Consider the following 19,983-nt stretch of genomic DNA (forward strand, 5'->3'; position numbering starts at 1 on the left):
CTGATCTTCGCACACATGCCTAGGAAGGCTGCGAACTATACACTAAAACATCGCACAGGTGCCGGGTGGCCGCGATACAAACATACCTAGTCTAGAATACTTGAGAACTTTCCCTAATCTTCGCATCCATGCCTGAAGGGCCGCGATACGAACTATTACGATACATGACTTAATGAACGAATACAAGGCTTACTATACTATTACAAATACCGAACTATAAACTGTGAACTCGCTCAACTAGTTGTTGATCCTCTGTTACATGCCTTGCAGGTCGTTAGGTACATGGAGCTTGCACAGGGAGGAGCAGGTCGTTGTGGAGCATGGATCGTGGATGCCATGTTAAAACATTTAAGCAGTTGAACTTATGTTACACATTGGGTTTTCATACTTATGCTTCCGCTACACTTTGAAACTATGATTATGTTTTGAACACCTATCATATTGAATGATTGGTTTACATTTACTTTACTTGATATTAATTACATGTTCGATATGATTGGTGGCTTGATCCTGGTCAGTCACGCTCCCAAGCGGTGATACTCCACAGGTGGATTTTGGGGGTGTGACAGATTGGTATCAGAGCCATTGGTTATAGAGAACTTGGTTTTAATATGGGAAAACGATTTATTAAAACCAGACTATAACCAGAACACTGCTCTCAACGATCCACAACGACGCTTCGCTCCACGTGCAAGACTCAACATCCTAGGTAATAAGGTTTATGTTTATTGCCTACTTGCTAGAATTGCATAGAACTTTGCTCGTAGTATGTTTAGATTACATTGCTCACTACTTGTTATTGCTTGAGAACACCTACGTGCTTACACTCTTCTGTCATCGCACTATTCGCGAACCTCTCTCATCTATGTTGCCTTTTACTATGAAGAACAATGGCTGGACGCATTAACATGACACAAGCCCAGTTGACGGCTCTTATCAACGAACAAGTTGCTGCGGCACTTGCAGCTGCAAACGCAGGAGGTATACCCTGCAGTCGTAATTCATCCTAGGATCTTTAGATCCTACATTAACTCTTGTGTTTAACCTTGTCCTATTCGTACACAATAGGTCAACACGCTCAGCAGCCCGTCTGCACTTTCAAGAACTTCATGGACTGTCGTCCAAGCTCATTCAGTGGCATCGAGGGGGCAGTGGGACTCCTCCATTGGTTTGAGAAGCTAGAATCTGTGTTCGAAATGTGTGAATGCCCTGAGGCTCGCAGGGTCAAGTACGCCACTGGTACTTTGGAAGGAATCGCGTTAACTTGGTGGAACACGCAAGTACAGATCCTAGGGTTGGCAGCTGCTAACGCCACCCCTTGGAATGATTTCAAGGAGCTGATAAAAAGGGAATACTGCACTCGAGAAGATATCCACAAGCTGGAGGATGAGTTTTATCATTTGAAAATGACTGGGTCAGAGATTGAAGCTTATACTAAGAGATCGAACGAGCTGGCCGTTCTGTGTCCAACTATGGTGGACCCTCCAGTCAAGCGCATTGAGTTGTACCTCAAGGGGTTAGCGCCAGAGATCCAGAGCCATGTGACATCGGCTAATCTTGATAATATCCAGGCTATTCAGCGCCTTGCTCATCGTATTACGGATCAGGCAGTGGAACAGAACAAGCTGCCAAAACGCATCAGTGCTACCACTACTGTTGTCACCACTTCTGCTACTCCCAGTGACAACAAAAGAAAATGGGATGGGGATTCCAGTAAAGGTTCAGCTTCAGTTCAGTCACAGGTTCAGCAGCGAAAGACTGACAGTTATCAGAGTCCTAGTCAGCACTCCTCAGGCAATCAGGGGCAGGGTGGATATCGGGGAATTCACCCACTATGTAACAGGTGCAACAGACACCACAGTGGACGGTGTCGTAAGGAACGTTGCCAGAGATGTCTCAAGATAGGGCATGAAGCTAAAGACTGCAGGAGTTCGCGGCCTGCAAATCAGAATCAGCAACACCCACCACCAGCTCCACAGAACCAGTATCAGCATCAGCAGCAGCAGCGGGGCAACAGGGGATGTTTTCAGTGTGGGGCTGAAGGTCATTTTAAGCGTGATTGTCCCCAGTTGAACCAGAACCAGAATCGCAACAATAACAACAATCAGGGCAATGACAACAACAACAACGGTGGGAACAACAACGGCAACGAAGCAAGGGGACGTGTTTTTGTGCTGGGTCAGGGAGAAGCGAGAAATGATCCCAACGTAGTCATGGGTAAGTTCCTTCTTGTCGACTTCTATGTTACTGTCTTGTTTGATTCGGGTGTGGATACCAATTATATGTCCTTGAAAGTTAGTCAAATATTAAAATGTGCACCAACTACCTTGAACACCAAACCTGTCGTAGTGTTAGCTTATGGTACAAGTCTAGAGGCCGTTCATAGTTCAGGATTGTAATCTTATCCTCGCTGGCCAAACGTTCCCTATCGACCTCATTCCTATAGTTTTGGACAGCACCTATATCTCGCGCACCGTATCGTTTAGCTCCAACTGAACTGGAAGAACTGTCTAAGCAATTACAAGAGCTTTTGGATAAAGGCTTTATTCATCCAAGCTCTTCGCCTTGGGGAGTTCCAGTATTATTCGTGAAAAAGAATGATGGCACTTTCAGAATGTGCATAGACTACCGCGAACTGAACAAGGTCACAGTGAAGAACCGCTATCCTCTTTCACGCATTGACGACTTATTCGACCAGTTGCAAGGGTCGAGTTACTACTCCAAGATCGACCTTAGGTCAGGATATCATCAGCTGAGAGTCCGAGATGAGGACGTCTCCAAGACAGCATTCAGAACTCACTACTGTCATTACGAGTTCCTAGTCATGCCATTTGGGCTTACGAACGCGCCTGCAGTATTCATGGATCTTATGAACAGGGTGTGCAAACCCTATCTAGACAAGTTTGCCATTGTCTTCATCGACGACATTATGATCTACTCCAAGAGTCAGGAGGAACACGAGCAGCACTTACGTCTTATCTTGGAACTTCTTCGAAAGGAGCAATTGTATGCTAAGTTTTCGAAATGTGACTTCTGGCTTCGTAAAGTCCACTTTCTAGGCCACATAGTAAACAAGGACGGGATCCATATTGATCCATCCAAGGTAGATTCGATCAGGAACTGGCCTGCACCGCGTACACCAACGGAAATACGCCAATTCTTGGGTTTGGCGGGGTATTACAGACGATTCATCAAGGACTTTTCGAAGATCGCACAGCCGCTTTCTATGCTGACACAGAAAGGTGTCACCTACCGTTGGGGAGATTCCCAGGAAACCGCTTTTCAATACTTAAAGGATAGGCTTTGTAGCGCATCTATTCTCTCATTGCCAGAGGGCACGGATGATTTTGTGGTCTATTGTGACGCGTCGATACAGGGGCTTGGTTGTGTATGGATGCAGCGTGATAAAGTTATTGCTTACGCTTCGCGGCAACTCAAGGTTCACGAACGGAACTACACGACGCACGATTTAGAGCTGGGAGCTGTTGTTTTCGCGCTTAAGATATGGCGACACTACTTGTACGGTACCAAGTGCACTATTTACACCGATCACAGGAGTCTCGAGCATATCTTCAAGCAGAAGGAATTGAACATGCGTCAATGACGATGGGTCGAATTACTTAATGATTACGAATGCGCCATCAAGTACCATCCAGGCAAAGCCAATGTTGTGGCAGACGCTCTTAGTCGAAAGGATACTTTACCTAGGCGTGTACGAGCTTTGCAGCTCACTATTCAGCTTGATCTACCTGCACAGATACGAAATGCTCAGGTTGAAGCATTGAAACCAGAAAACGTCAGGGCTGAAGCCTTACGCGACTCAAGGCAACGATTAGAACAGAAGGGAGACGGCGCCTACTATGTAACGGGACGTATTTGGATACCACTATACGGCGGTTCACGAGAACTTGTAATGGATGAAGCACACAAGTCTCGCTACTCGGTACATCCAGGGTCGGATAAAATGTACCACGACATCAGAACAACCTATTGGTGGCCTGGTATGAAGGCCCACATTGCAACTTACGTCGGCAAATGTTTGACTTGTGCAAGAGTCAAGACAGAATACCAGGGACCCTCAGGCCTACTTCAGCAACCCAGAATACCACAGTGGAAATGGGAAGAAATTTCCATGGATTTTGTTACTGGCCTGCCTAGATCCCAGCGCGGGAATGATACTATTTGGGTGATCGTAGATCGACTCACGAAAGATGGGATGTTCTTGGCCGGGATTATGTTTGAGCAGATATCGGTGAGACCCATGGCTAACAAGATCATACATTTCTGAAAGCTCTGACATTCCTAGATCAATACCCTGTTGTTCGATGATCCTTTCAAGGGTGATCAAGACCCTCCAGACCATAGGCATCGCTTGGATGAAAGAGATGTCGGTAAGAGAGAAGAAGGATTGAGTGAAAGCTGGAAAAAGGTAGGTATATCCTATGGTAAATGGGGTGACTGGAAAAGCTATCCAGGTTTCAGAAACATAGTCGCTTAGAACAGTGGGATCAAAGGGTTTGAAAAGGGTGTTCGCCGGAAAACAATGGCGAATTCTATCGATTTGTGGATCGGTGAAGCAGCAGCGTTCTTTTACGGAATCTTTGATGATCCCTTGGCTCATTAAGGGGCTGTTCTTCTTGTGATCCTTGCCCGGTGAGGATCGTAGCATCATTTTGATTATAATGGTGAAGAAGAAGAAAAAAAGAGCAAGAAGATGAAGAGAAAAAGGAGAGAGAGGAGTACCTGAACAAGTCTTCTGATGGGGATTTAAAGAGGAAACGCTCGAATTTAAATGCACTCTAGCCTTTATCTCTAACTTCAATTTATAATGATGATATTGCAGGATAGTCACCTCAATGACGTCAGCATCCTAACGGCTAGTCCGCATATAACGACTAGTTTCCCGACTGATTTGTTGCAGATAAGGATGAGAAAATACAACTCGTTCTTTTACATTATTACTCCTTATATTTTGGGGGCAATTGTTAGGGGTGGATTTACCAATGATCAGTGATCCTCAGTTACTGTTGGGTTTAGTGATCCTTGCTTCTGTTTCAGCTAGTGATCCTCAGAAGTGTTGCAGGACCAGGATCATGGATCATAGTAAGGATCCTTATTCTAACGATTGTCTACTTTGAATATGGTGTTGTTTTGCAGGAGCACGAGCTTAGACTTGGTCTTGGCGATATTCCTGGAGCATATTCCATGTTTATTCCGCACGTGCTTGGCCAATATGGACGTTATGGAGTTCGTGGGAGACTTGCATGAATTGCGGAATGTTTGTTAGCTTAGATTTTTTCTATTTTTAAATGGGATAGCGAGCTAAGATAGAAACACTTGGCTAATTTTGGCTAAACACACACTAGTAACTGCTCTCACCAGCTCGTAACCATTCACTTGGCGATTACACACTTTTATACACGTTACACTATAGTGATCCTTGTAACTAGCTCGCTATCATCCAAAGTTGTAATACGTTTCTTGTTTAATTTGAGTTGGTGATCGGTAGTTTCCATCTCCCGAGGTTTTTTATGCCGGAGATCATTCATTATTCAAGGGCTTTATCCTCGTATAAATCTCTGTGTCACTTGTTCATTATATTTCAGAGTGATCCTTAATATAGTTTATTGATTCAAGCATCACACCTCACAACAAAAAGTTTGGTTGCATTATCATTGCTTGATTTTTGACCAAAACAATCACTTAGCCCTAATTTCACGTCAATCAACCATTTTACATCATTGTTAGCTTCTAAAATTTTGAAGTCACTTCACAATTGTCAAATTACACTAGAACAATACCCAATTTCCTAGTGTTTATCAAATTTCACATAACCCACTAATCACCTACAATGGTGTTCATGGATTTTATTAAAATTTCACATGATTTCAACTTATATTTGTCTAGGGTTTGTCCCTAGACACTATATTGTTCTTAATCCATCATAAAACAAACATGCAACTATAAATTTCAGATTTCCCGAATTTATGAGAATTTCAAGTTGGGGAATTTTCACCAAATTTTACATACCTGATAATCCCCTTGCAATGAGGATCACTAATCTATGCTCTAATTTCAATTTCAGCTTGGATTGAGCCTTCAATTTGAGAGTTTAGTGATGTTTAGGGTTTTGAGAGTGGGGAATCGCCCCTTCCTGCTTCTGTACGACCATACATCTCCAAAATGGGGTGTTTGGTTTTGTTTTTATTAAAATTAATAATATAGTTTCAATTTTAACAACATAGGCCCTTCTACTTTTGTTTACCATATAGTTTGGTTATTTTAACCCTATTTCAAGTTATTTCTAGACTTGTAGTTAACTAGGTTATAATTTCCAAGTTAAATAATATTCTTGTTTATTTAAACTTTATAATTCTAACATAAAGTTTTATATTTCCGGGGTGTTACAATTGGTAAACGGTGATGGGCTTAGTGACATAAAAAAAAAGCATCATAGTAGTCTGTGGTTTACAACTTGATGGCTTTTTAGTTGGAACGGAAATATTTGAGCAGGTCAAGCCAATAGTGAACGAGATAGTGTTCGATGTTCCTTTCGACCCAGGTGGCTTTGGTTTGAAGACAAAACTCGAGGACGAGTTTTTTTTTTTTTTTGAAGACGGGGAGAATGATGAGGATAGACCGGATCTCTTTAATTATCTTTTTATTTGAATTTAATATTTTATCTTATTTTGTTTTCTTCTCGAATTATGATTCATATCTTATAAATAGGGTGTTTAGGGTTATTGTTTAGATAGTTTTTGATTGAATTTTAATAGAAAAGAACGTTGTTCTTGAACCTTTCGGTTCGCTTATTGTAGGATCGTTTTCTGACCCAGTTGAGTCAATCAGAAGAGCTTTTCCTGATTTGAGCGGTGGTAACAAACAAATCAGGTTCAATTCAGCAAGTATTCACCTTTAAACTGTTGATTCTATTGATACTGATGACGTTTACAGCCCTGACAACACTTCGGCAGCACTTCGTGGCTCACCGGAAGAAAACACACACACTAACACCTCTATGATTTCGCTTCAAAGGACAGGCTATATATAGTTGTCCTGATTTCGCTCTAACATACTTGATCACATGAGCGAAATCAGCATTGCATACAAAAGCGAAATCAAGGTTAAGGGTTTCGGGCGAAATCAGGGTTAAGGGTTTCGCTCCAATGACCACAGGTCATTTGAGCGAAATCATCTTTACATGAATTCTTGATTCTTGTGCCCTGAACTAACCTATTCTACTCTAGACTCGATACAAGGCGAAGTCGACAGATGCATGCACCAGCAGACTCCCCCTCAGATGTTGACGAGTCGCACGTGTCGAGTCTTTGACAATGTCATGACTTTGCATCTTCAGTCTTGATCAGCCTTTGAGTTTCTCTTTGAAAAATTAGACGCTGTAAACATCCTCAAACTTTATCTCTTCTCTTTCTCTTTTATCACCAACAAACTTCTTCTCTTAGATGCTGACATCTTTTAAATTTATCATCATCAGCATGCACTCCCCCTCAAATGTTGACTCATCCTGCATAAGACTTCTACCACAAACATAAGTTTTATTATAAACATTTAAGCATATAGACACCATTTGTAACTATCACAAACAAGTATATCAATTTGTTTCTGATGTACCACTTGCAACTATATCGTTTTTCTTATCAAAACAACACACTCTCCCAAACCATCTGTTCATCATGTTTAGCACTTGGAATTTTGAAAATCAGCTTTTCAATATCAGTTGTCGAAAATCTTTTTGAATTTTTCAAAATTTATGCTAAAACACACCGAAAATCTTTTTGAAATTTTGTTAAAATAACCAAAATGAAATGCAATAAAGAAATATTTACAGACAATATTTTTGTGAGTTTGTGTAAGAGGATCATATCAGTTTATGAGACAAATCACCAACACCGTTAAGCTACATTTCATTTTAAGCTTTAAACAATTCACCTAGATTGTCAGTATATTTGTCCACTTAAATTTTCACACAAACTTCAACTGATCCGAGATACGATGTTAATGTTTTAAACACTTGAACTTATCCGTGTGTCCCACTTCTTGAATATACTCCCGTATCCAGGTCCCAATATTCAGTCTTACAGGTGAGTATACCTAGATGATATCTGTAAGGGGTTAGATTGCGAGGGCCGTGAGAGCTCAGGTCGATACTTCCGTATACGCAAAAAGATGACAACTTCGACTTTTCGGTGTGTCCCCTTTAGATGATCTTTTGTTACAACAGCAATGACTATCAATTTTATTGTTTCATCACTTTGCTGAGGGCGGTGCTGTATTTCAAGCATATGCAGAAAGCATTATCCGGGTACTAGGTCAGTATTTCCATACAGCAGAAGTCCCGGGATAATACCCCAGATGTCACTGAGCATAAAGACCTAGTATCTCATAATAAGGAACCTTTCAAACAAGATTTCAGGGGTTACCTATATATCCAAGAATTTGTTACCCACAGAATAAGCAAGTTTGAATTTTTAGGTTTATATCTCGTCACAATTTACTAAGTGTGTAAAAACCTACCGACACATCCGCAGTGAGATTGTTTATCACATTTTATCTTTACATTTCTTTAGCATGTTGTGACAGTCCACTGATGTACTATCATTTCCTCTGTTATACAATGAAACTCATTTTTGAATTTTATCATGTTTTTGGCTTTTTCAAATTTTCTATAATGTTTTTGGATTTTCTAAAAATTTTCTCCTCCCGCTAAAATGCAAACACATTAACGAAAAATTTGAAAACAACTAAGCTATTGACCCACTTGAAAATATTCAAAACAAACTGTACAGAAACATGACAACCGATATCAAATCGCATCAATTCGCCATTATCTTGACATAAACAATCAGAACTCCCCCTATCAACAAACTATTTTCCCATTTAGATTTCAAAACACTTAAGTTTGTTTTAATCAAAATGGTTTTTCCGGAAAATAAGTTTAGTTGATTTTACCACTTGTAGGTATATCAATAATAGGTTCAGGGATGTGGTTCATCATCTTGTCTCTCAATCACTTGTAGGAAAATTCAAGTACAAATTAATGTCCTTGATTTACCATATGCAAGCATGCACAATCAAATCTTCTTACCACTTGTAAAACAAACACAAACAAACCTCTTTACCGTTTGTTTGTATGATTGACATTACCGTAGTAAATTCCTCAAGAAAGATGCCGATTCCTGATCCACGATTACAAACTTGGGATCTCCGGCAAGTCAAGTTTTTAGTCGAAGAAAATATCCACCCAAGCCTGACCAGCCTTGGGTGTCACCGAGTCACCATCACTCGGTTTCTTACCTCCTCTCTTCTTCTCACAAAATTCTTTAACCCCTTTGACTTTTCGATCAATCATCTTACCAAAGATATGTTTTACCTTGGGGTTAAAGACCTTCTCAGCATCAAAATCCTGATTATCAGAATAAAATTGGTTAGAAATTTCAACTTTACCAATTTTCTTCTTATAATTTTCAGCCCGAAGTGATGGAAAATCCTCATCATTCACAGTCGGAACTGATTTTTCATCTTTTAAACTAGCTTCACTATTTGAACCAACCTGTGGCTCATCTGACTTTGTGGAGTCAGATTCATCGCCAGAAGATAGCTCCTCTGATTTTGACCTATCAGAATCATCGCTAGAGCTTTCAACAGCTTTCTTAACAACCCATTTCTGGTTATTAGATTTAGCTTTCTTCTAGTAAAACTTGTTTGAACATTCACCAATTTCAAAAATAGAATTTTTAAACAGTTTAGTTCTATCAACTGGTGGTTCAAACTCAACCATTTTCTCTTTGAGTTTACGAGATACTCCCTGTTTTGAATGTATTGCCTTAGAACACTCCCTGGCAATATGTCCAACTTTGTTGCATTGGAAACAAGTTCTCGTATCTTTCTTCTGCTCAGTCATCTTCTTCATTTCATCTTGCTTCTTTGCAAGGAACTCACTATTTGACTGCCTCCAGAATTCTTTCTTTTCTTCTTCTTCTTCAGCTGATGTACCTGAAACAAAGGTTATCTTTTATTTAAAATCTCGAATATATTTTTCATTTTTCTGTTTTTCTGTTGGAATAAATCCCAATCCTTTCTTTTTGAAATTACGATTAGGGTTTGGTTTCTTGTGAAAACCTGAACCAGAATTGTAACCTTTTTTCTTGTTTAATCTTGTTGAACTCTTGAGGTGTATATTTTAGGTTTTTATTAAGACATAAGTCTTTTATTTCAGAAATATTAATCTCTGTGAGTCTGAAAACCTTGTTTATCAGTTCAGTTTTGACACCTCTTATTGGAAATTCCTCATCAGAATATAATTTGTCAGAATCATTCAGAGTGTAAGCAACTTTAAATGATTCATCATCCAAATTAGATTTTGATAACAGAAATTCTTTGTCATAAACTATTTTGCTATGTTTTTCTGTTTGACCCGGAGTGCTTGACTCTGACACAGACTCCGACTTTGACTCCTCTGTTTCATCGTTTCCTAACACATGATCCACCACTATCTTCATCAATTGAGATTGTTGATCAGTGTCAAATGATGTAAATGTGACATCAATACTTTCTGGTAGATTGACTGACGACTCCGACTCCCACTGTAAGTTTGTTGCCTTTTTGACTCTTTCATCATTTGGATTTCTAGCCAAATATCCATTTTCCAGAGGGGGTGGACACTTGTTGTAACTGACACCTTGTTTCTTACCAGAATTCTTCTTGTCAGTCTTTTTCTTCGTGTCACTCTTCTTCTCAATCTTCTTCTCAGGAGTCTTTTCATCAGCAATTTTTCCAGCATCTTTTTCTTTAGTTACTCCATCTTCTTCAAATGCCTTTAAGCTTTCAGTTGTCGGATAAATCCTGTCAATAACATAAGATGAACATGAATAACTCTTCAACAAACGATTAACTCTTTCAGTTTCAATCCTCTGAAGTTCCAGTTTTTGTTCAAGAGCAGCACACTTCTCAATATAATTGTTCACAACTTTTTGCTTAACCATGAACGCTCCCTGAAGTGTTTTCATTGCTGTAGCCTGCTCTTCACTTGTGTCGTTGTACATATTCATTGCCCTGTTCAACACATCATATGATTCTTTCAATCTGTTCATGTTGTGGATCAATGAACTGTTCTGTTTCTTTACAGCTTCACAATTTTCACAATTTATTGGACTCTTTTTCGCAATTGCTTCTTCATTAATCTCGAACTTTGGAACTTCTTTCACTTTTCTTCTCACCATCGATACTGTTTCATCGTCACTACTAACCGGTGTCTTTACCTTTTTCTTTTTCTTCTTTGCCTTCTCATCCTCACTATCGCTTTCTGCCATCATCTTTAGATGTTGTGCCATTTGTCTAGCATAATATTCAGTTCCATCATCATCACTATCTTCTTCAACTCTTGCAATGAAAGCTTTGTGAGCTGTATGAACTGTAGCTTGATCAGGAATATAGTTATCCCAAGTGAAATTCTCCCAGCTAAAACCCTCGAGTAGCTTTTCATCATCTTGATCGATCAAACAAGCTTTTCCATCAGTTGAGACATATTTATCCCAGTTGAATGGCTTCTTTTCATCCTGATTAACCACACATGCTCTCTTTCCAGAATCTTCAATTATGCTTCTTCCATGTGTAGTTTGTGCTTGATGTTGATGCTGTTGAGATGGTTGTTGAGCAACTTGATGGTAGATGGCTTTTCGGTAGTAATCATTGTTGTTGTTGAAAGGATTCTGAGCTCCACTTGCTTCGCGGTTGGTGCATTCCCTCTTAAAGTGACCTTTCTCCCTGCAACGAAAACAGGTGACTTTAGATTTGTCAAAACCTAAAGTAGAAACATTAGCCTCACGAAGATCATCTCTCCCCGTGATCTGTTTGAATTTCTCAGCTCTCCTTAACACGCTTGCCAAACACCATTTTATGTCCATCAGTTCCATCTCTACAGCATCTATCTGGTCGTAATCTTCCTTTGTTAGCATTGGATTCCCGATACGACCTGCAAGAAAAAAACTATAAGATTCTAAAACCATTCCCAATAAAGACATGTGGTTTTTAGCAACTTCCTCAGAATAATCTTGATCATTTTCAAGATTTAAAACAATATTGTACTGAAGTTTTCTCCCATTTTGTTGAAATGTTTGGATCGAAAGATGGAAATTATGAGAAACTTGTGTTGCTGCTTGATCCTTTTGATGAACTTCCGGTTGAATTTTTGGCATTGTACGCAGTTTCTATTTTTGGAGATAGATTTGCAGGCTTCTCATTCATCCCTGCCTTGTAGTACAACCCAATATCCTGTTCACCATCGAAATCTTTCATTCGAACAATCTTTCTTTGTTCCATTTCCTGAGCTTCCAATTTCTCAATGAATTTGCTCAAGGTTAACGTTCTAAAACCCTTTTTGTTCCTGAGCATCATCAGATATGTTCCCCAAGTTTCATGTGGTAACGCATCTGCAAGTTTTTCAATCAACTCTTCATTGTCTTTGTTGATGCTTAACCTCTTCATGTTCACCAACAAGTTGCAATATGTTTCAATGTTCTGCTTTGTACTCTCGTTTTTCAGTCCTCTAAACAAATCAAACTCCTTTTTCAGAAGTGACTTCTTATTCTTCACCATCTCCTGACTACCAACAAACTTTGAACGCAATGCTTTCCAAATTGAATACGAACTCCCGTTGTGTTGCAGCAAGACCATAATATCTTCCTTCACAGCTTGTTGTAGCAGACTTAACATCATTTTCTCATTCTTATATTTTTTCTTGTCATCGGCACTCATATCTTTGATCGCAACTTCCTCTTCATCATCATTTAACGGTCTCACATATTTCATTTCAACACACTCCCAAGCGTCTAGGTAGTTAGCTTGAACCCAATTTTCGAAACGACCTTCCCAACCTTTATATTCTTCTATGTTCATGAGTTTGGGCGGTTTTTGCATTGTTCCTGTTTCGTTTTCGAGCATTGTGTTATGTGCAATAGTGATCGGGGTAACCGGAGTAGCGAATGCGTTGTAAAATTCCTCGTCCATTTTTCAGATTTTTTTAAAAATTTCACACCTGTCCTTTTGAGCGAAATCAACACAATAAGTGGGATGACTGTTTGAGCGAAATCACCAAATGTCACAAAAGCGAAATCACCAAGTGTCACAAAAGCGAAATCACCAAGTCTTCAGGAGCGAAATTACTTTGTAACTATGAGCGAAATTACCACTGTCCACTAAGGCGAAATTACTTTGTAACTATGAGCGAAATTACCATTGTCCACTAAGGTGAAATCAGCGATGATGTCATGTTATACGAACTTGTTTAGAGCGAAATCACAATTTTGACAAGTTATACTTCGAATTATCTGATGAAACTTTCAAGGCTTTGTTAGTTACTAATTCCGAGCAATGTGTATAAAAATCATATCAATTCGATCATATTTCCTCGGTCAATTTTGCAAAAATCAGTGAAGAAAGGGTAGAAAATCAGAAATTTCAACTGAATTGGCAAGAGCTCTTCCTTCTTGGCTCTGATACCACTTGTAGGATCATTTTCTGACCCAATTGAGTCAATCAGAAGAGCTTTTCCTGATTTGAGCGGCGGAAACAAACAAATCAGGTTCAATTCAGCAAGTATTCACCTTTAAACTGTTGATTCTATTGATACTGATGACGTTTACAGCCCTGACAACACTTCGGCAGCACTTCGTGGCTCACCGGAAGAAAACACACACACTAACACCTCTATGATTTCGCTTCAAAGGACAGGCTATATATAGTTGTCCTGATTTCGCTCTAACATACATGATCACGTGAGCAAAATCAGCATTGCATACAAAAGCGAAATCAAGGTTAAGGGTTTCGGGCGAAATCAGGGTTAAGGGTTTCGCTCCAATGACCACAGGTCATTTGAGCGAAATCATCTTTACATGAATTCTTGATTCTTGTGCCCTAAACTAACCTATTCTACTCTAGACTCGATACAAGACGAAGTCAACAGATGCATGCACCAACACTTATCGTCTTTGATTAATCGGTTGTTCTTGAGCCATTTGAGTACGCTTCCGATCCGTATCATACGGATCGGAAGCGTACTCAAATGGCTCAAGAACAATCGATTAATCAAAGACCGAAACCATAAAGGTTTTCTTGACAAACGCCAAATTTCATAAACTGAATAATAATCAACCAACGTTTACAATAACCAAAACCCCTATAAATAGATCCTAAAAACACTAAAATAGATAACAAAATAAACGGATAAAAAGGAAACCAAATCAGATACCAATAAAATAAAGATAACCTAATATTAAATCATAGATAATAATCCCGGTAATTGATTTCTATGCGGGTCTTCTCGCGGGTTGGGTCGGGTCACGGGTAGGTCCGGGTCTCCTGCATCAAAAGATGAATCGGAACCAAGTGATTCTTTCTTGTCTATCTGTTTTACTTTTATTTTATTTTCTGTTTTTAGTTTATCTTTTTATAGTTTTAAAAACCTTTTTCTCAAAGTTTGGTTCGATTAGACGTTGACGATAAGCCGGTATTAAAAGCTCTTGTGTCCTTGGACGACCTCGGTATCTTGCCATCACTATACTACGTCCGCGATGGGTGCACTTGCCCTAGCGTGTGTGTAGAGTGATAGTAGAATATCGTGTTTTATAAATTTAAAACTTGAAATCGGCGAGTAAAAAGAGCTAAAACGATACTAAAAAATATACTCACATCGACACACGTCAGTGCCAAATAAAAGGATGATAAATACCAAGTCATTGTGGTCATTAAGTAGTAGAAGTGCGTAATTATCTTCCGCTAAAGTTACCAATCTAAGCACGTGCGAATAAACATAATTATAAAAATACTAAGAAAACTTTTTTTATATACTATTTGTCGTCGTCGTGTAGCCGATGTGGGTAATTATATTCCGTCGAAGTTATAACCTAAGCATATGATGTTATTTACAATACCAAATTATAATTTATTTAACCAAACATAAATGTAAAAGTCAAACTGCATAATTATATTTTGTTGAATTTACAATTCAAAAACGTGTGAATACATAATGGTAAAACACAAAGAAAATCAAATATTATATAACATCTTAAAGGAGAAAGTCGATGCAACAGTGCACCAACATATTTACAAAAATGCCCTCCTTGCAAATTACAATCCTCTCCCTGTTGCTGGTCACTGGTGGGTTCTAGAAGGGCAGGTGTACATTTTCTAGTTTCTCTTCAAATTAGCCTTCTCTCTTCAATTCTCTTCAACCCTGCTTCTTTTACGCTTCTTCTTCTGGATCAGTGGTAAACAATTCTCCATAGTCCAAGCTTGAGGTGAATTTGTTCTTCTTTCACTCCTTTGTATACTTACTCTGTTAGTCCTCCCTTTTCTCCTCTCAGCTAACAAGTGTATACTCCATGTTCTTTTTCTCAGTTACAACACAAGAATCACAAAATAAAACTACATAAGAAATCAAGAAATCATCCAGTTTCGTAAACCCTAGAACGACTTCCACAAATGGGTGTTTTCAAATCGTATAGAGGGCTTTAAAGTTGCAGCGATTTCCAGAGGTAGGAGGTTTAGGGTTTTTCAGGTCAGTCTTCATATGTGTCTTCCTTTTAATTCATGGCCTTGGTTTTATTCTTTGATTATTGTCTTTGGATTTTTTTTTTTTGCTGCTTCTTTTTGCCAGTTGATTTGTGTCTTTTGAGTTTTGAATTTCATACGTGGTGGTCTTTTGTCTGTTTATTATTAATTCAACATCATGCATGAAATGGTTGCTTTTATTTGAATACACGATGATTAGACACATTGGGACATTATTTAACAAATGAATGTTTTTGTTTTATGAGTGTTTGCTTTAAAATTAGGAATTTGATTTACCATACATCACCTATCTTTATATTTTTTGAATGCACTAATAAGATAGTGAGAGATCTTTATTTTTTATATAATGAGTAATCACTATTTTTAAAGATAATTAATTTTATTATGTCATTAGAGGAGCGTTCAATACTGAACCACTCGGTGTGACCGAGGGTTGATGTACAAACCCGTGGCTAGCTTGAAGTAAGGGAATCGTGTTTGTGGTTGCTGGTTTAGAGGGCATGTGTGGCTAGAGGAGCAACCAAATTGGTCTAACTATTCAGGTCACATTGAGATGCATTGTAGAGTAATAAGGGTTTAATTAAAAGTTGAATAGGGTTGTTGATGTCTAGAATTGTTATTTCAAAGTTGAATGGAGTTGCTAATATGATCAGTCATATCAGATGCGCTTCATATAAAAAATAAAGTTTTTTATTAATAATTTGCTATATTTTTAATATTTTCTGGAAAAGAAATTAGATGCATTGTTTCACATGGAAAATTACCGTTTTATTCTAGGAATAATGGATTTTAATAATCCAAACTATTAGCCGTTGGCCGATAATAGTCCTAACTTCAAAAATAGTCAGTGGTGGTCCTACCTTTTCACATATTGTAAACCAATGGACCTTTACTTAGAAAACCTTAATTTCTTTTTGTTCTCTTTTCCTTTTCTGTTAGTTAAGGTCCATTGGTTTACATTATTTGAAAAGGTGGGGCCACCATTGGTTATTTTTAAGTTGGAAACGTTGCCGGCCAACGACTAATAGTTGGGACTATTAAAATCCATTATTCCTTTATTCTATACATGGTTTTGTGACATACATGACATTCTATGGGTCCATATTTGCAAAGTAATTAATATCTTCAAACACGAATTTATTATTTTATAGAGATTGTGGTAAAACTAATCTGATATGTTATGTCTTATAGATCGTCTAAGTAGATTATAATACCGTTTACTACATAGGTTGGGTGTCAGTTTGATTTTTTTTCGTTGATGTTGTTAGTTATGGTATGTTACTCAAGGATGACGTTTTATTTTTATTTCTTTTTTTTTTCAGGTGGCTGGTATTGTTTGAAGATCGTCTAAAGTTTGTTACTTTACTTCTGAGGTTAGATTATGAAATTTTACTAAATGTTCTTAACATATGGCGTAGCCTTGAGTATACGTGAGTTGTATAAATATTTGTTGCTTTTAAGTTTGGTTTTCCTAATGAAAATCATTTCAGGGTTGTTTCTTTCTTACAAAACCTAGCTGTTAAGGAAGTTTTATGCCTTACTAAAGTTTTGTCTATTTCTTTTGTAGTTTATTAACATTTCATGAACAAACTGTGACAAGAAAGCATAACACTCAACATAACCAAGACATGTAAAGAGACAACAACAACCTTTTGGCAAACTTCAAAGCCTATGCCTGAAGTGGATAAAAGTAAGACTAACAAACGGCTTTGGCTAAAGTACAATAATACAAGTCCTAAAGTGCAGTAATAATAGGACTTGCCTCCTATGGAGAAAACTACACAAGAAGGCCTTTTGTAACAACTTTAATGCCAACTCACGATTGTAATATAACCCCATTTTGTACCTATTAGGTGGAAAACAAGATAACAAGATGGCCTTTTGTAACAACTTTAATGCCGACTAATGAATGTAATATAACCCCAGTTTGTAGTTGTCTCACTAAAAATCATATAAATACCATAAAAAACCATAATTCCGCCGGGCTATAACCAACCTAAAAGCCACCGCCGTAACGCTCATCATCTGGAAACATCCTAGTTTACTCTTATCATATACCTAAAAAATAACTTATATTTGGAATACAACTACTTTTCAATATGGTTTATATCGAAATACTAAAAAAATCATTACACACCACCACGTGAGTGTATGTGTGATTTTTAAAGAAGTTATTAACGGAAGTTTTGTAGAAAAGTTAATTTAATAACAAATGAAATATTATTAATAATAACAGTGCATTTTGTTATTAACTAGCAACGAACTCCGCGCTTCGCGATGGGTTTCGTACGTAATAAGGGTATACGGAGTGGGGTGCGATAAAGTGTGACAAACTTAGTTTGCCAATTGATAACACCAACGCCAACATAGTTTGCCACTCAAAAGCTTGCCAAATCGATGTAGGCTTGCCGAAGTGGTGAAGGGAGAGAAGGAGAGAGAGGGGGTGTGTGTGGTGGGGTCCATGTCATCTCAACCAATCACACATTTTTCTTTTTTTTTTAAATAGTTTACCAGTTCACCAAGTGTCTAACCATTGTCAACACTTTTGAGCATAGTTTACCACTTTGACATGGCACACTCTCATTAGTTGATTTTTTAGTGTGCCACTCTCAATTGTCTAACCACTCTTTATACCCTAAGAGCAGTTGGTATTCTTGTGTTATTTTCAAACTAATTTGCTAATACAACCAATATACCAATTCATAATGAACAATCGACTACACACAAAGGAATTGACCATAGAATAAGCAATTTTGAAGACCACATTTTAACAGAATTTATCAATATAAAGAGTTTGAAATATGATTTATTTTGTATTCTTTTAAAAGAAAAAGAATTTATTAGAAATACGGATTATAAGTTTTTTCTTAATGAACGACTCAAATAACATCGAATCCACATTTGGTGAGACTCTAGCTGTGACCTCAAAAGAAGTAACACCTTAACTTTAATGACTTTGCAAATGAAATCCAAGACCCACCCAATTATAAGTTAATTATATAAATTGTATCAAAATATCTTAAATCAAATAATTAAATGCCTACTTTCTAGTTACATTATGTAATAATTTTATTTTTATATTTTTTAAAGCAAGATAACTTCACTAAGAAATATGATCAGCAAAGAGATGACACAGTCCAAGCCACAAAAATAAAGGGTGGCATTTTTGTAAATATATTGAAATTGGGTTTTTTTTTAAGGTTTTCACAATTTCCCTTTGTATCTATGCCGCTGAACTTGTATATTTCATAAAAGTAAATTAAAGTATGGCATTTTGCAAATGTTTTGAAATTTGGGACAGTTTTGGAAAAAGGGTAGTAGAAGTAATATCAAGGTTGGACTAAGAGTATAAATGTAATTTCAGGGTTTACTGTAGAAAAAAACCTACGCTATTTGTTATATATATATAGTAACTAGTTTATTAATATATATATATATATATATATATATATATCTTTCCAATAACGTTAAATACAAATATTAAATGAGCCAAAATATAACATTTTTATTAGTTGAAATTTCTTTATTTTTTTAATTCTTACAAAAATTTTCTTATTTGAACTATTCACATATGATTTAGGAGGTGTTTGGGGTTGAGTTTTGAAGAAGATTTTTAGATTATTGAGTTTTGAAGTTCTGAGTGTTTGGTTAAAAAAATTTAAAAAAATTGATTATTTGCGTTTAGAAAGTTACAAAACGCAATTTTCCAAAAGCAACTCCTCCCCCCCTGCAACAAAACGCAGTTTTCCAAAAAAAAAAATATTATTTGCGTTTAGAAAAGGATTTTCACTTATTTATTTTTTTAAGTATATATTTGCCAAACACTCAAATAGTTGATTATCTGATTATTGTGATATCAAACAACATAATCATATCCAAACACTATCTTTCAACATCACGTTTTGTTACAGTTAATTATCTGATTCTGATTATTCAAAACGCATAATTTGTTTTCAAAACTCAACCCCAAACACCCTCTTAGTGCTAAATACTTAAATAGCCAATTCTTATTTAGTTCATATTTTAATGAGTTAAATGCTATTTTGGTCTCTGAGGTTTGGACAGTTTTGTCACTTTAGTCCAAATCTCAAACCTTTTACATCTGGGTCACTGTGGTATCAGTTTTCTTGCCATTTTGGTCCAAATGGCAAACTTTGTTAGAATTTTCTGCTAACCAATCCTTTTTTTTTGTCTTATAGTAAATTCAAATGAAGGGTAAAATGGACATTTTAAATGTGATTTTGTTTTAAATTAAAAACAAAAACATGAAACCAGCCATGAGAAACCCTAATTCCATGTTTCCTCATCTTCAACCTTCATTAGCCTGCACCACCTCACATCCCTACCCCTACTGAACCATCACTGTCTCCAACCCCCTGCACCACCGCTGCCCTA

The 19,983-nt window shown here is 37.5% G+C and overlaps 1 long non-coding RNA gene across 1 annotated transcript; it reads left to right on the forward strand.

The window, feature by feature from the left end:
- The first annotated feature begins 15,142 nt into the window (after positions 1-15,142).
- LOC110876480 lies at positions 15,143-17,526 on the forward strand. Its single transcript, XR_002556662.2, has 4 exons — positions 15,143-15,314; positions 15,415-15,574; positions 16,911-16,961; positions 17,156-17,526. It is a non-coding gene; the product is annotated as an uncharacterized LOC110876480 (long non-coding RNA).
- Positions 17,527-19,983: the final 2,457 nt, after the last annotated feature.

This window comes from Helianthus annuus, chromosome 1 (genome assembly GCF_002127325.2).
Source record: "Helianthus annuus cultivar XRQ/B chromosome 1, HanXRQr2.0-SUNRISE, whole genome shotgun sequence".
In the NCBI taxonomy this organism is placed as follows: Eukaryota; Viridiplantae; Streptophyta; class Magnoliopsida; order Asterales; family Asteraceae; genus Helianthus; species Helianthus annuus.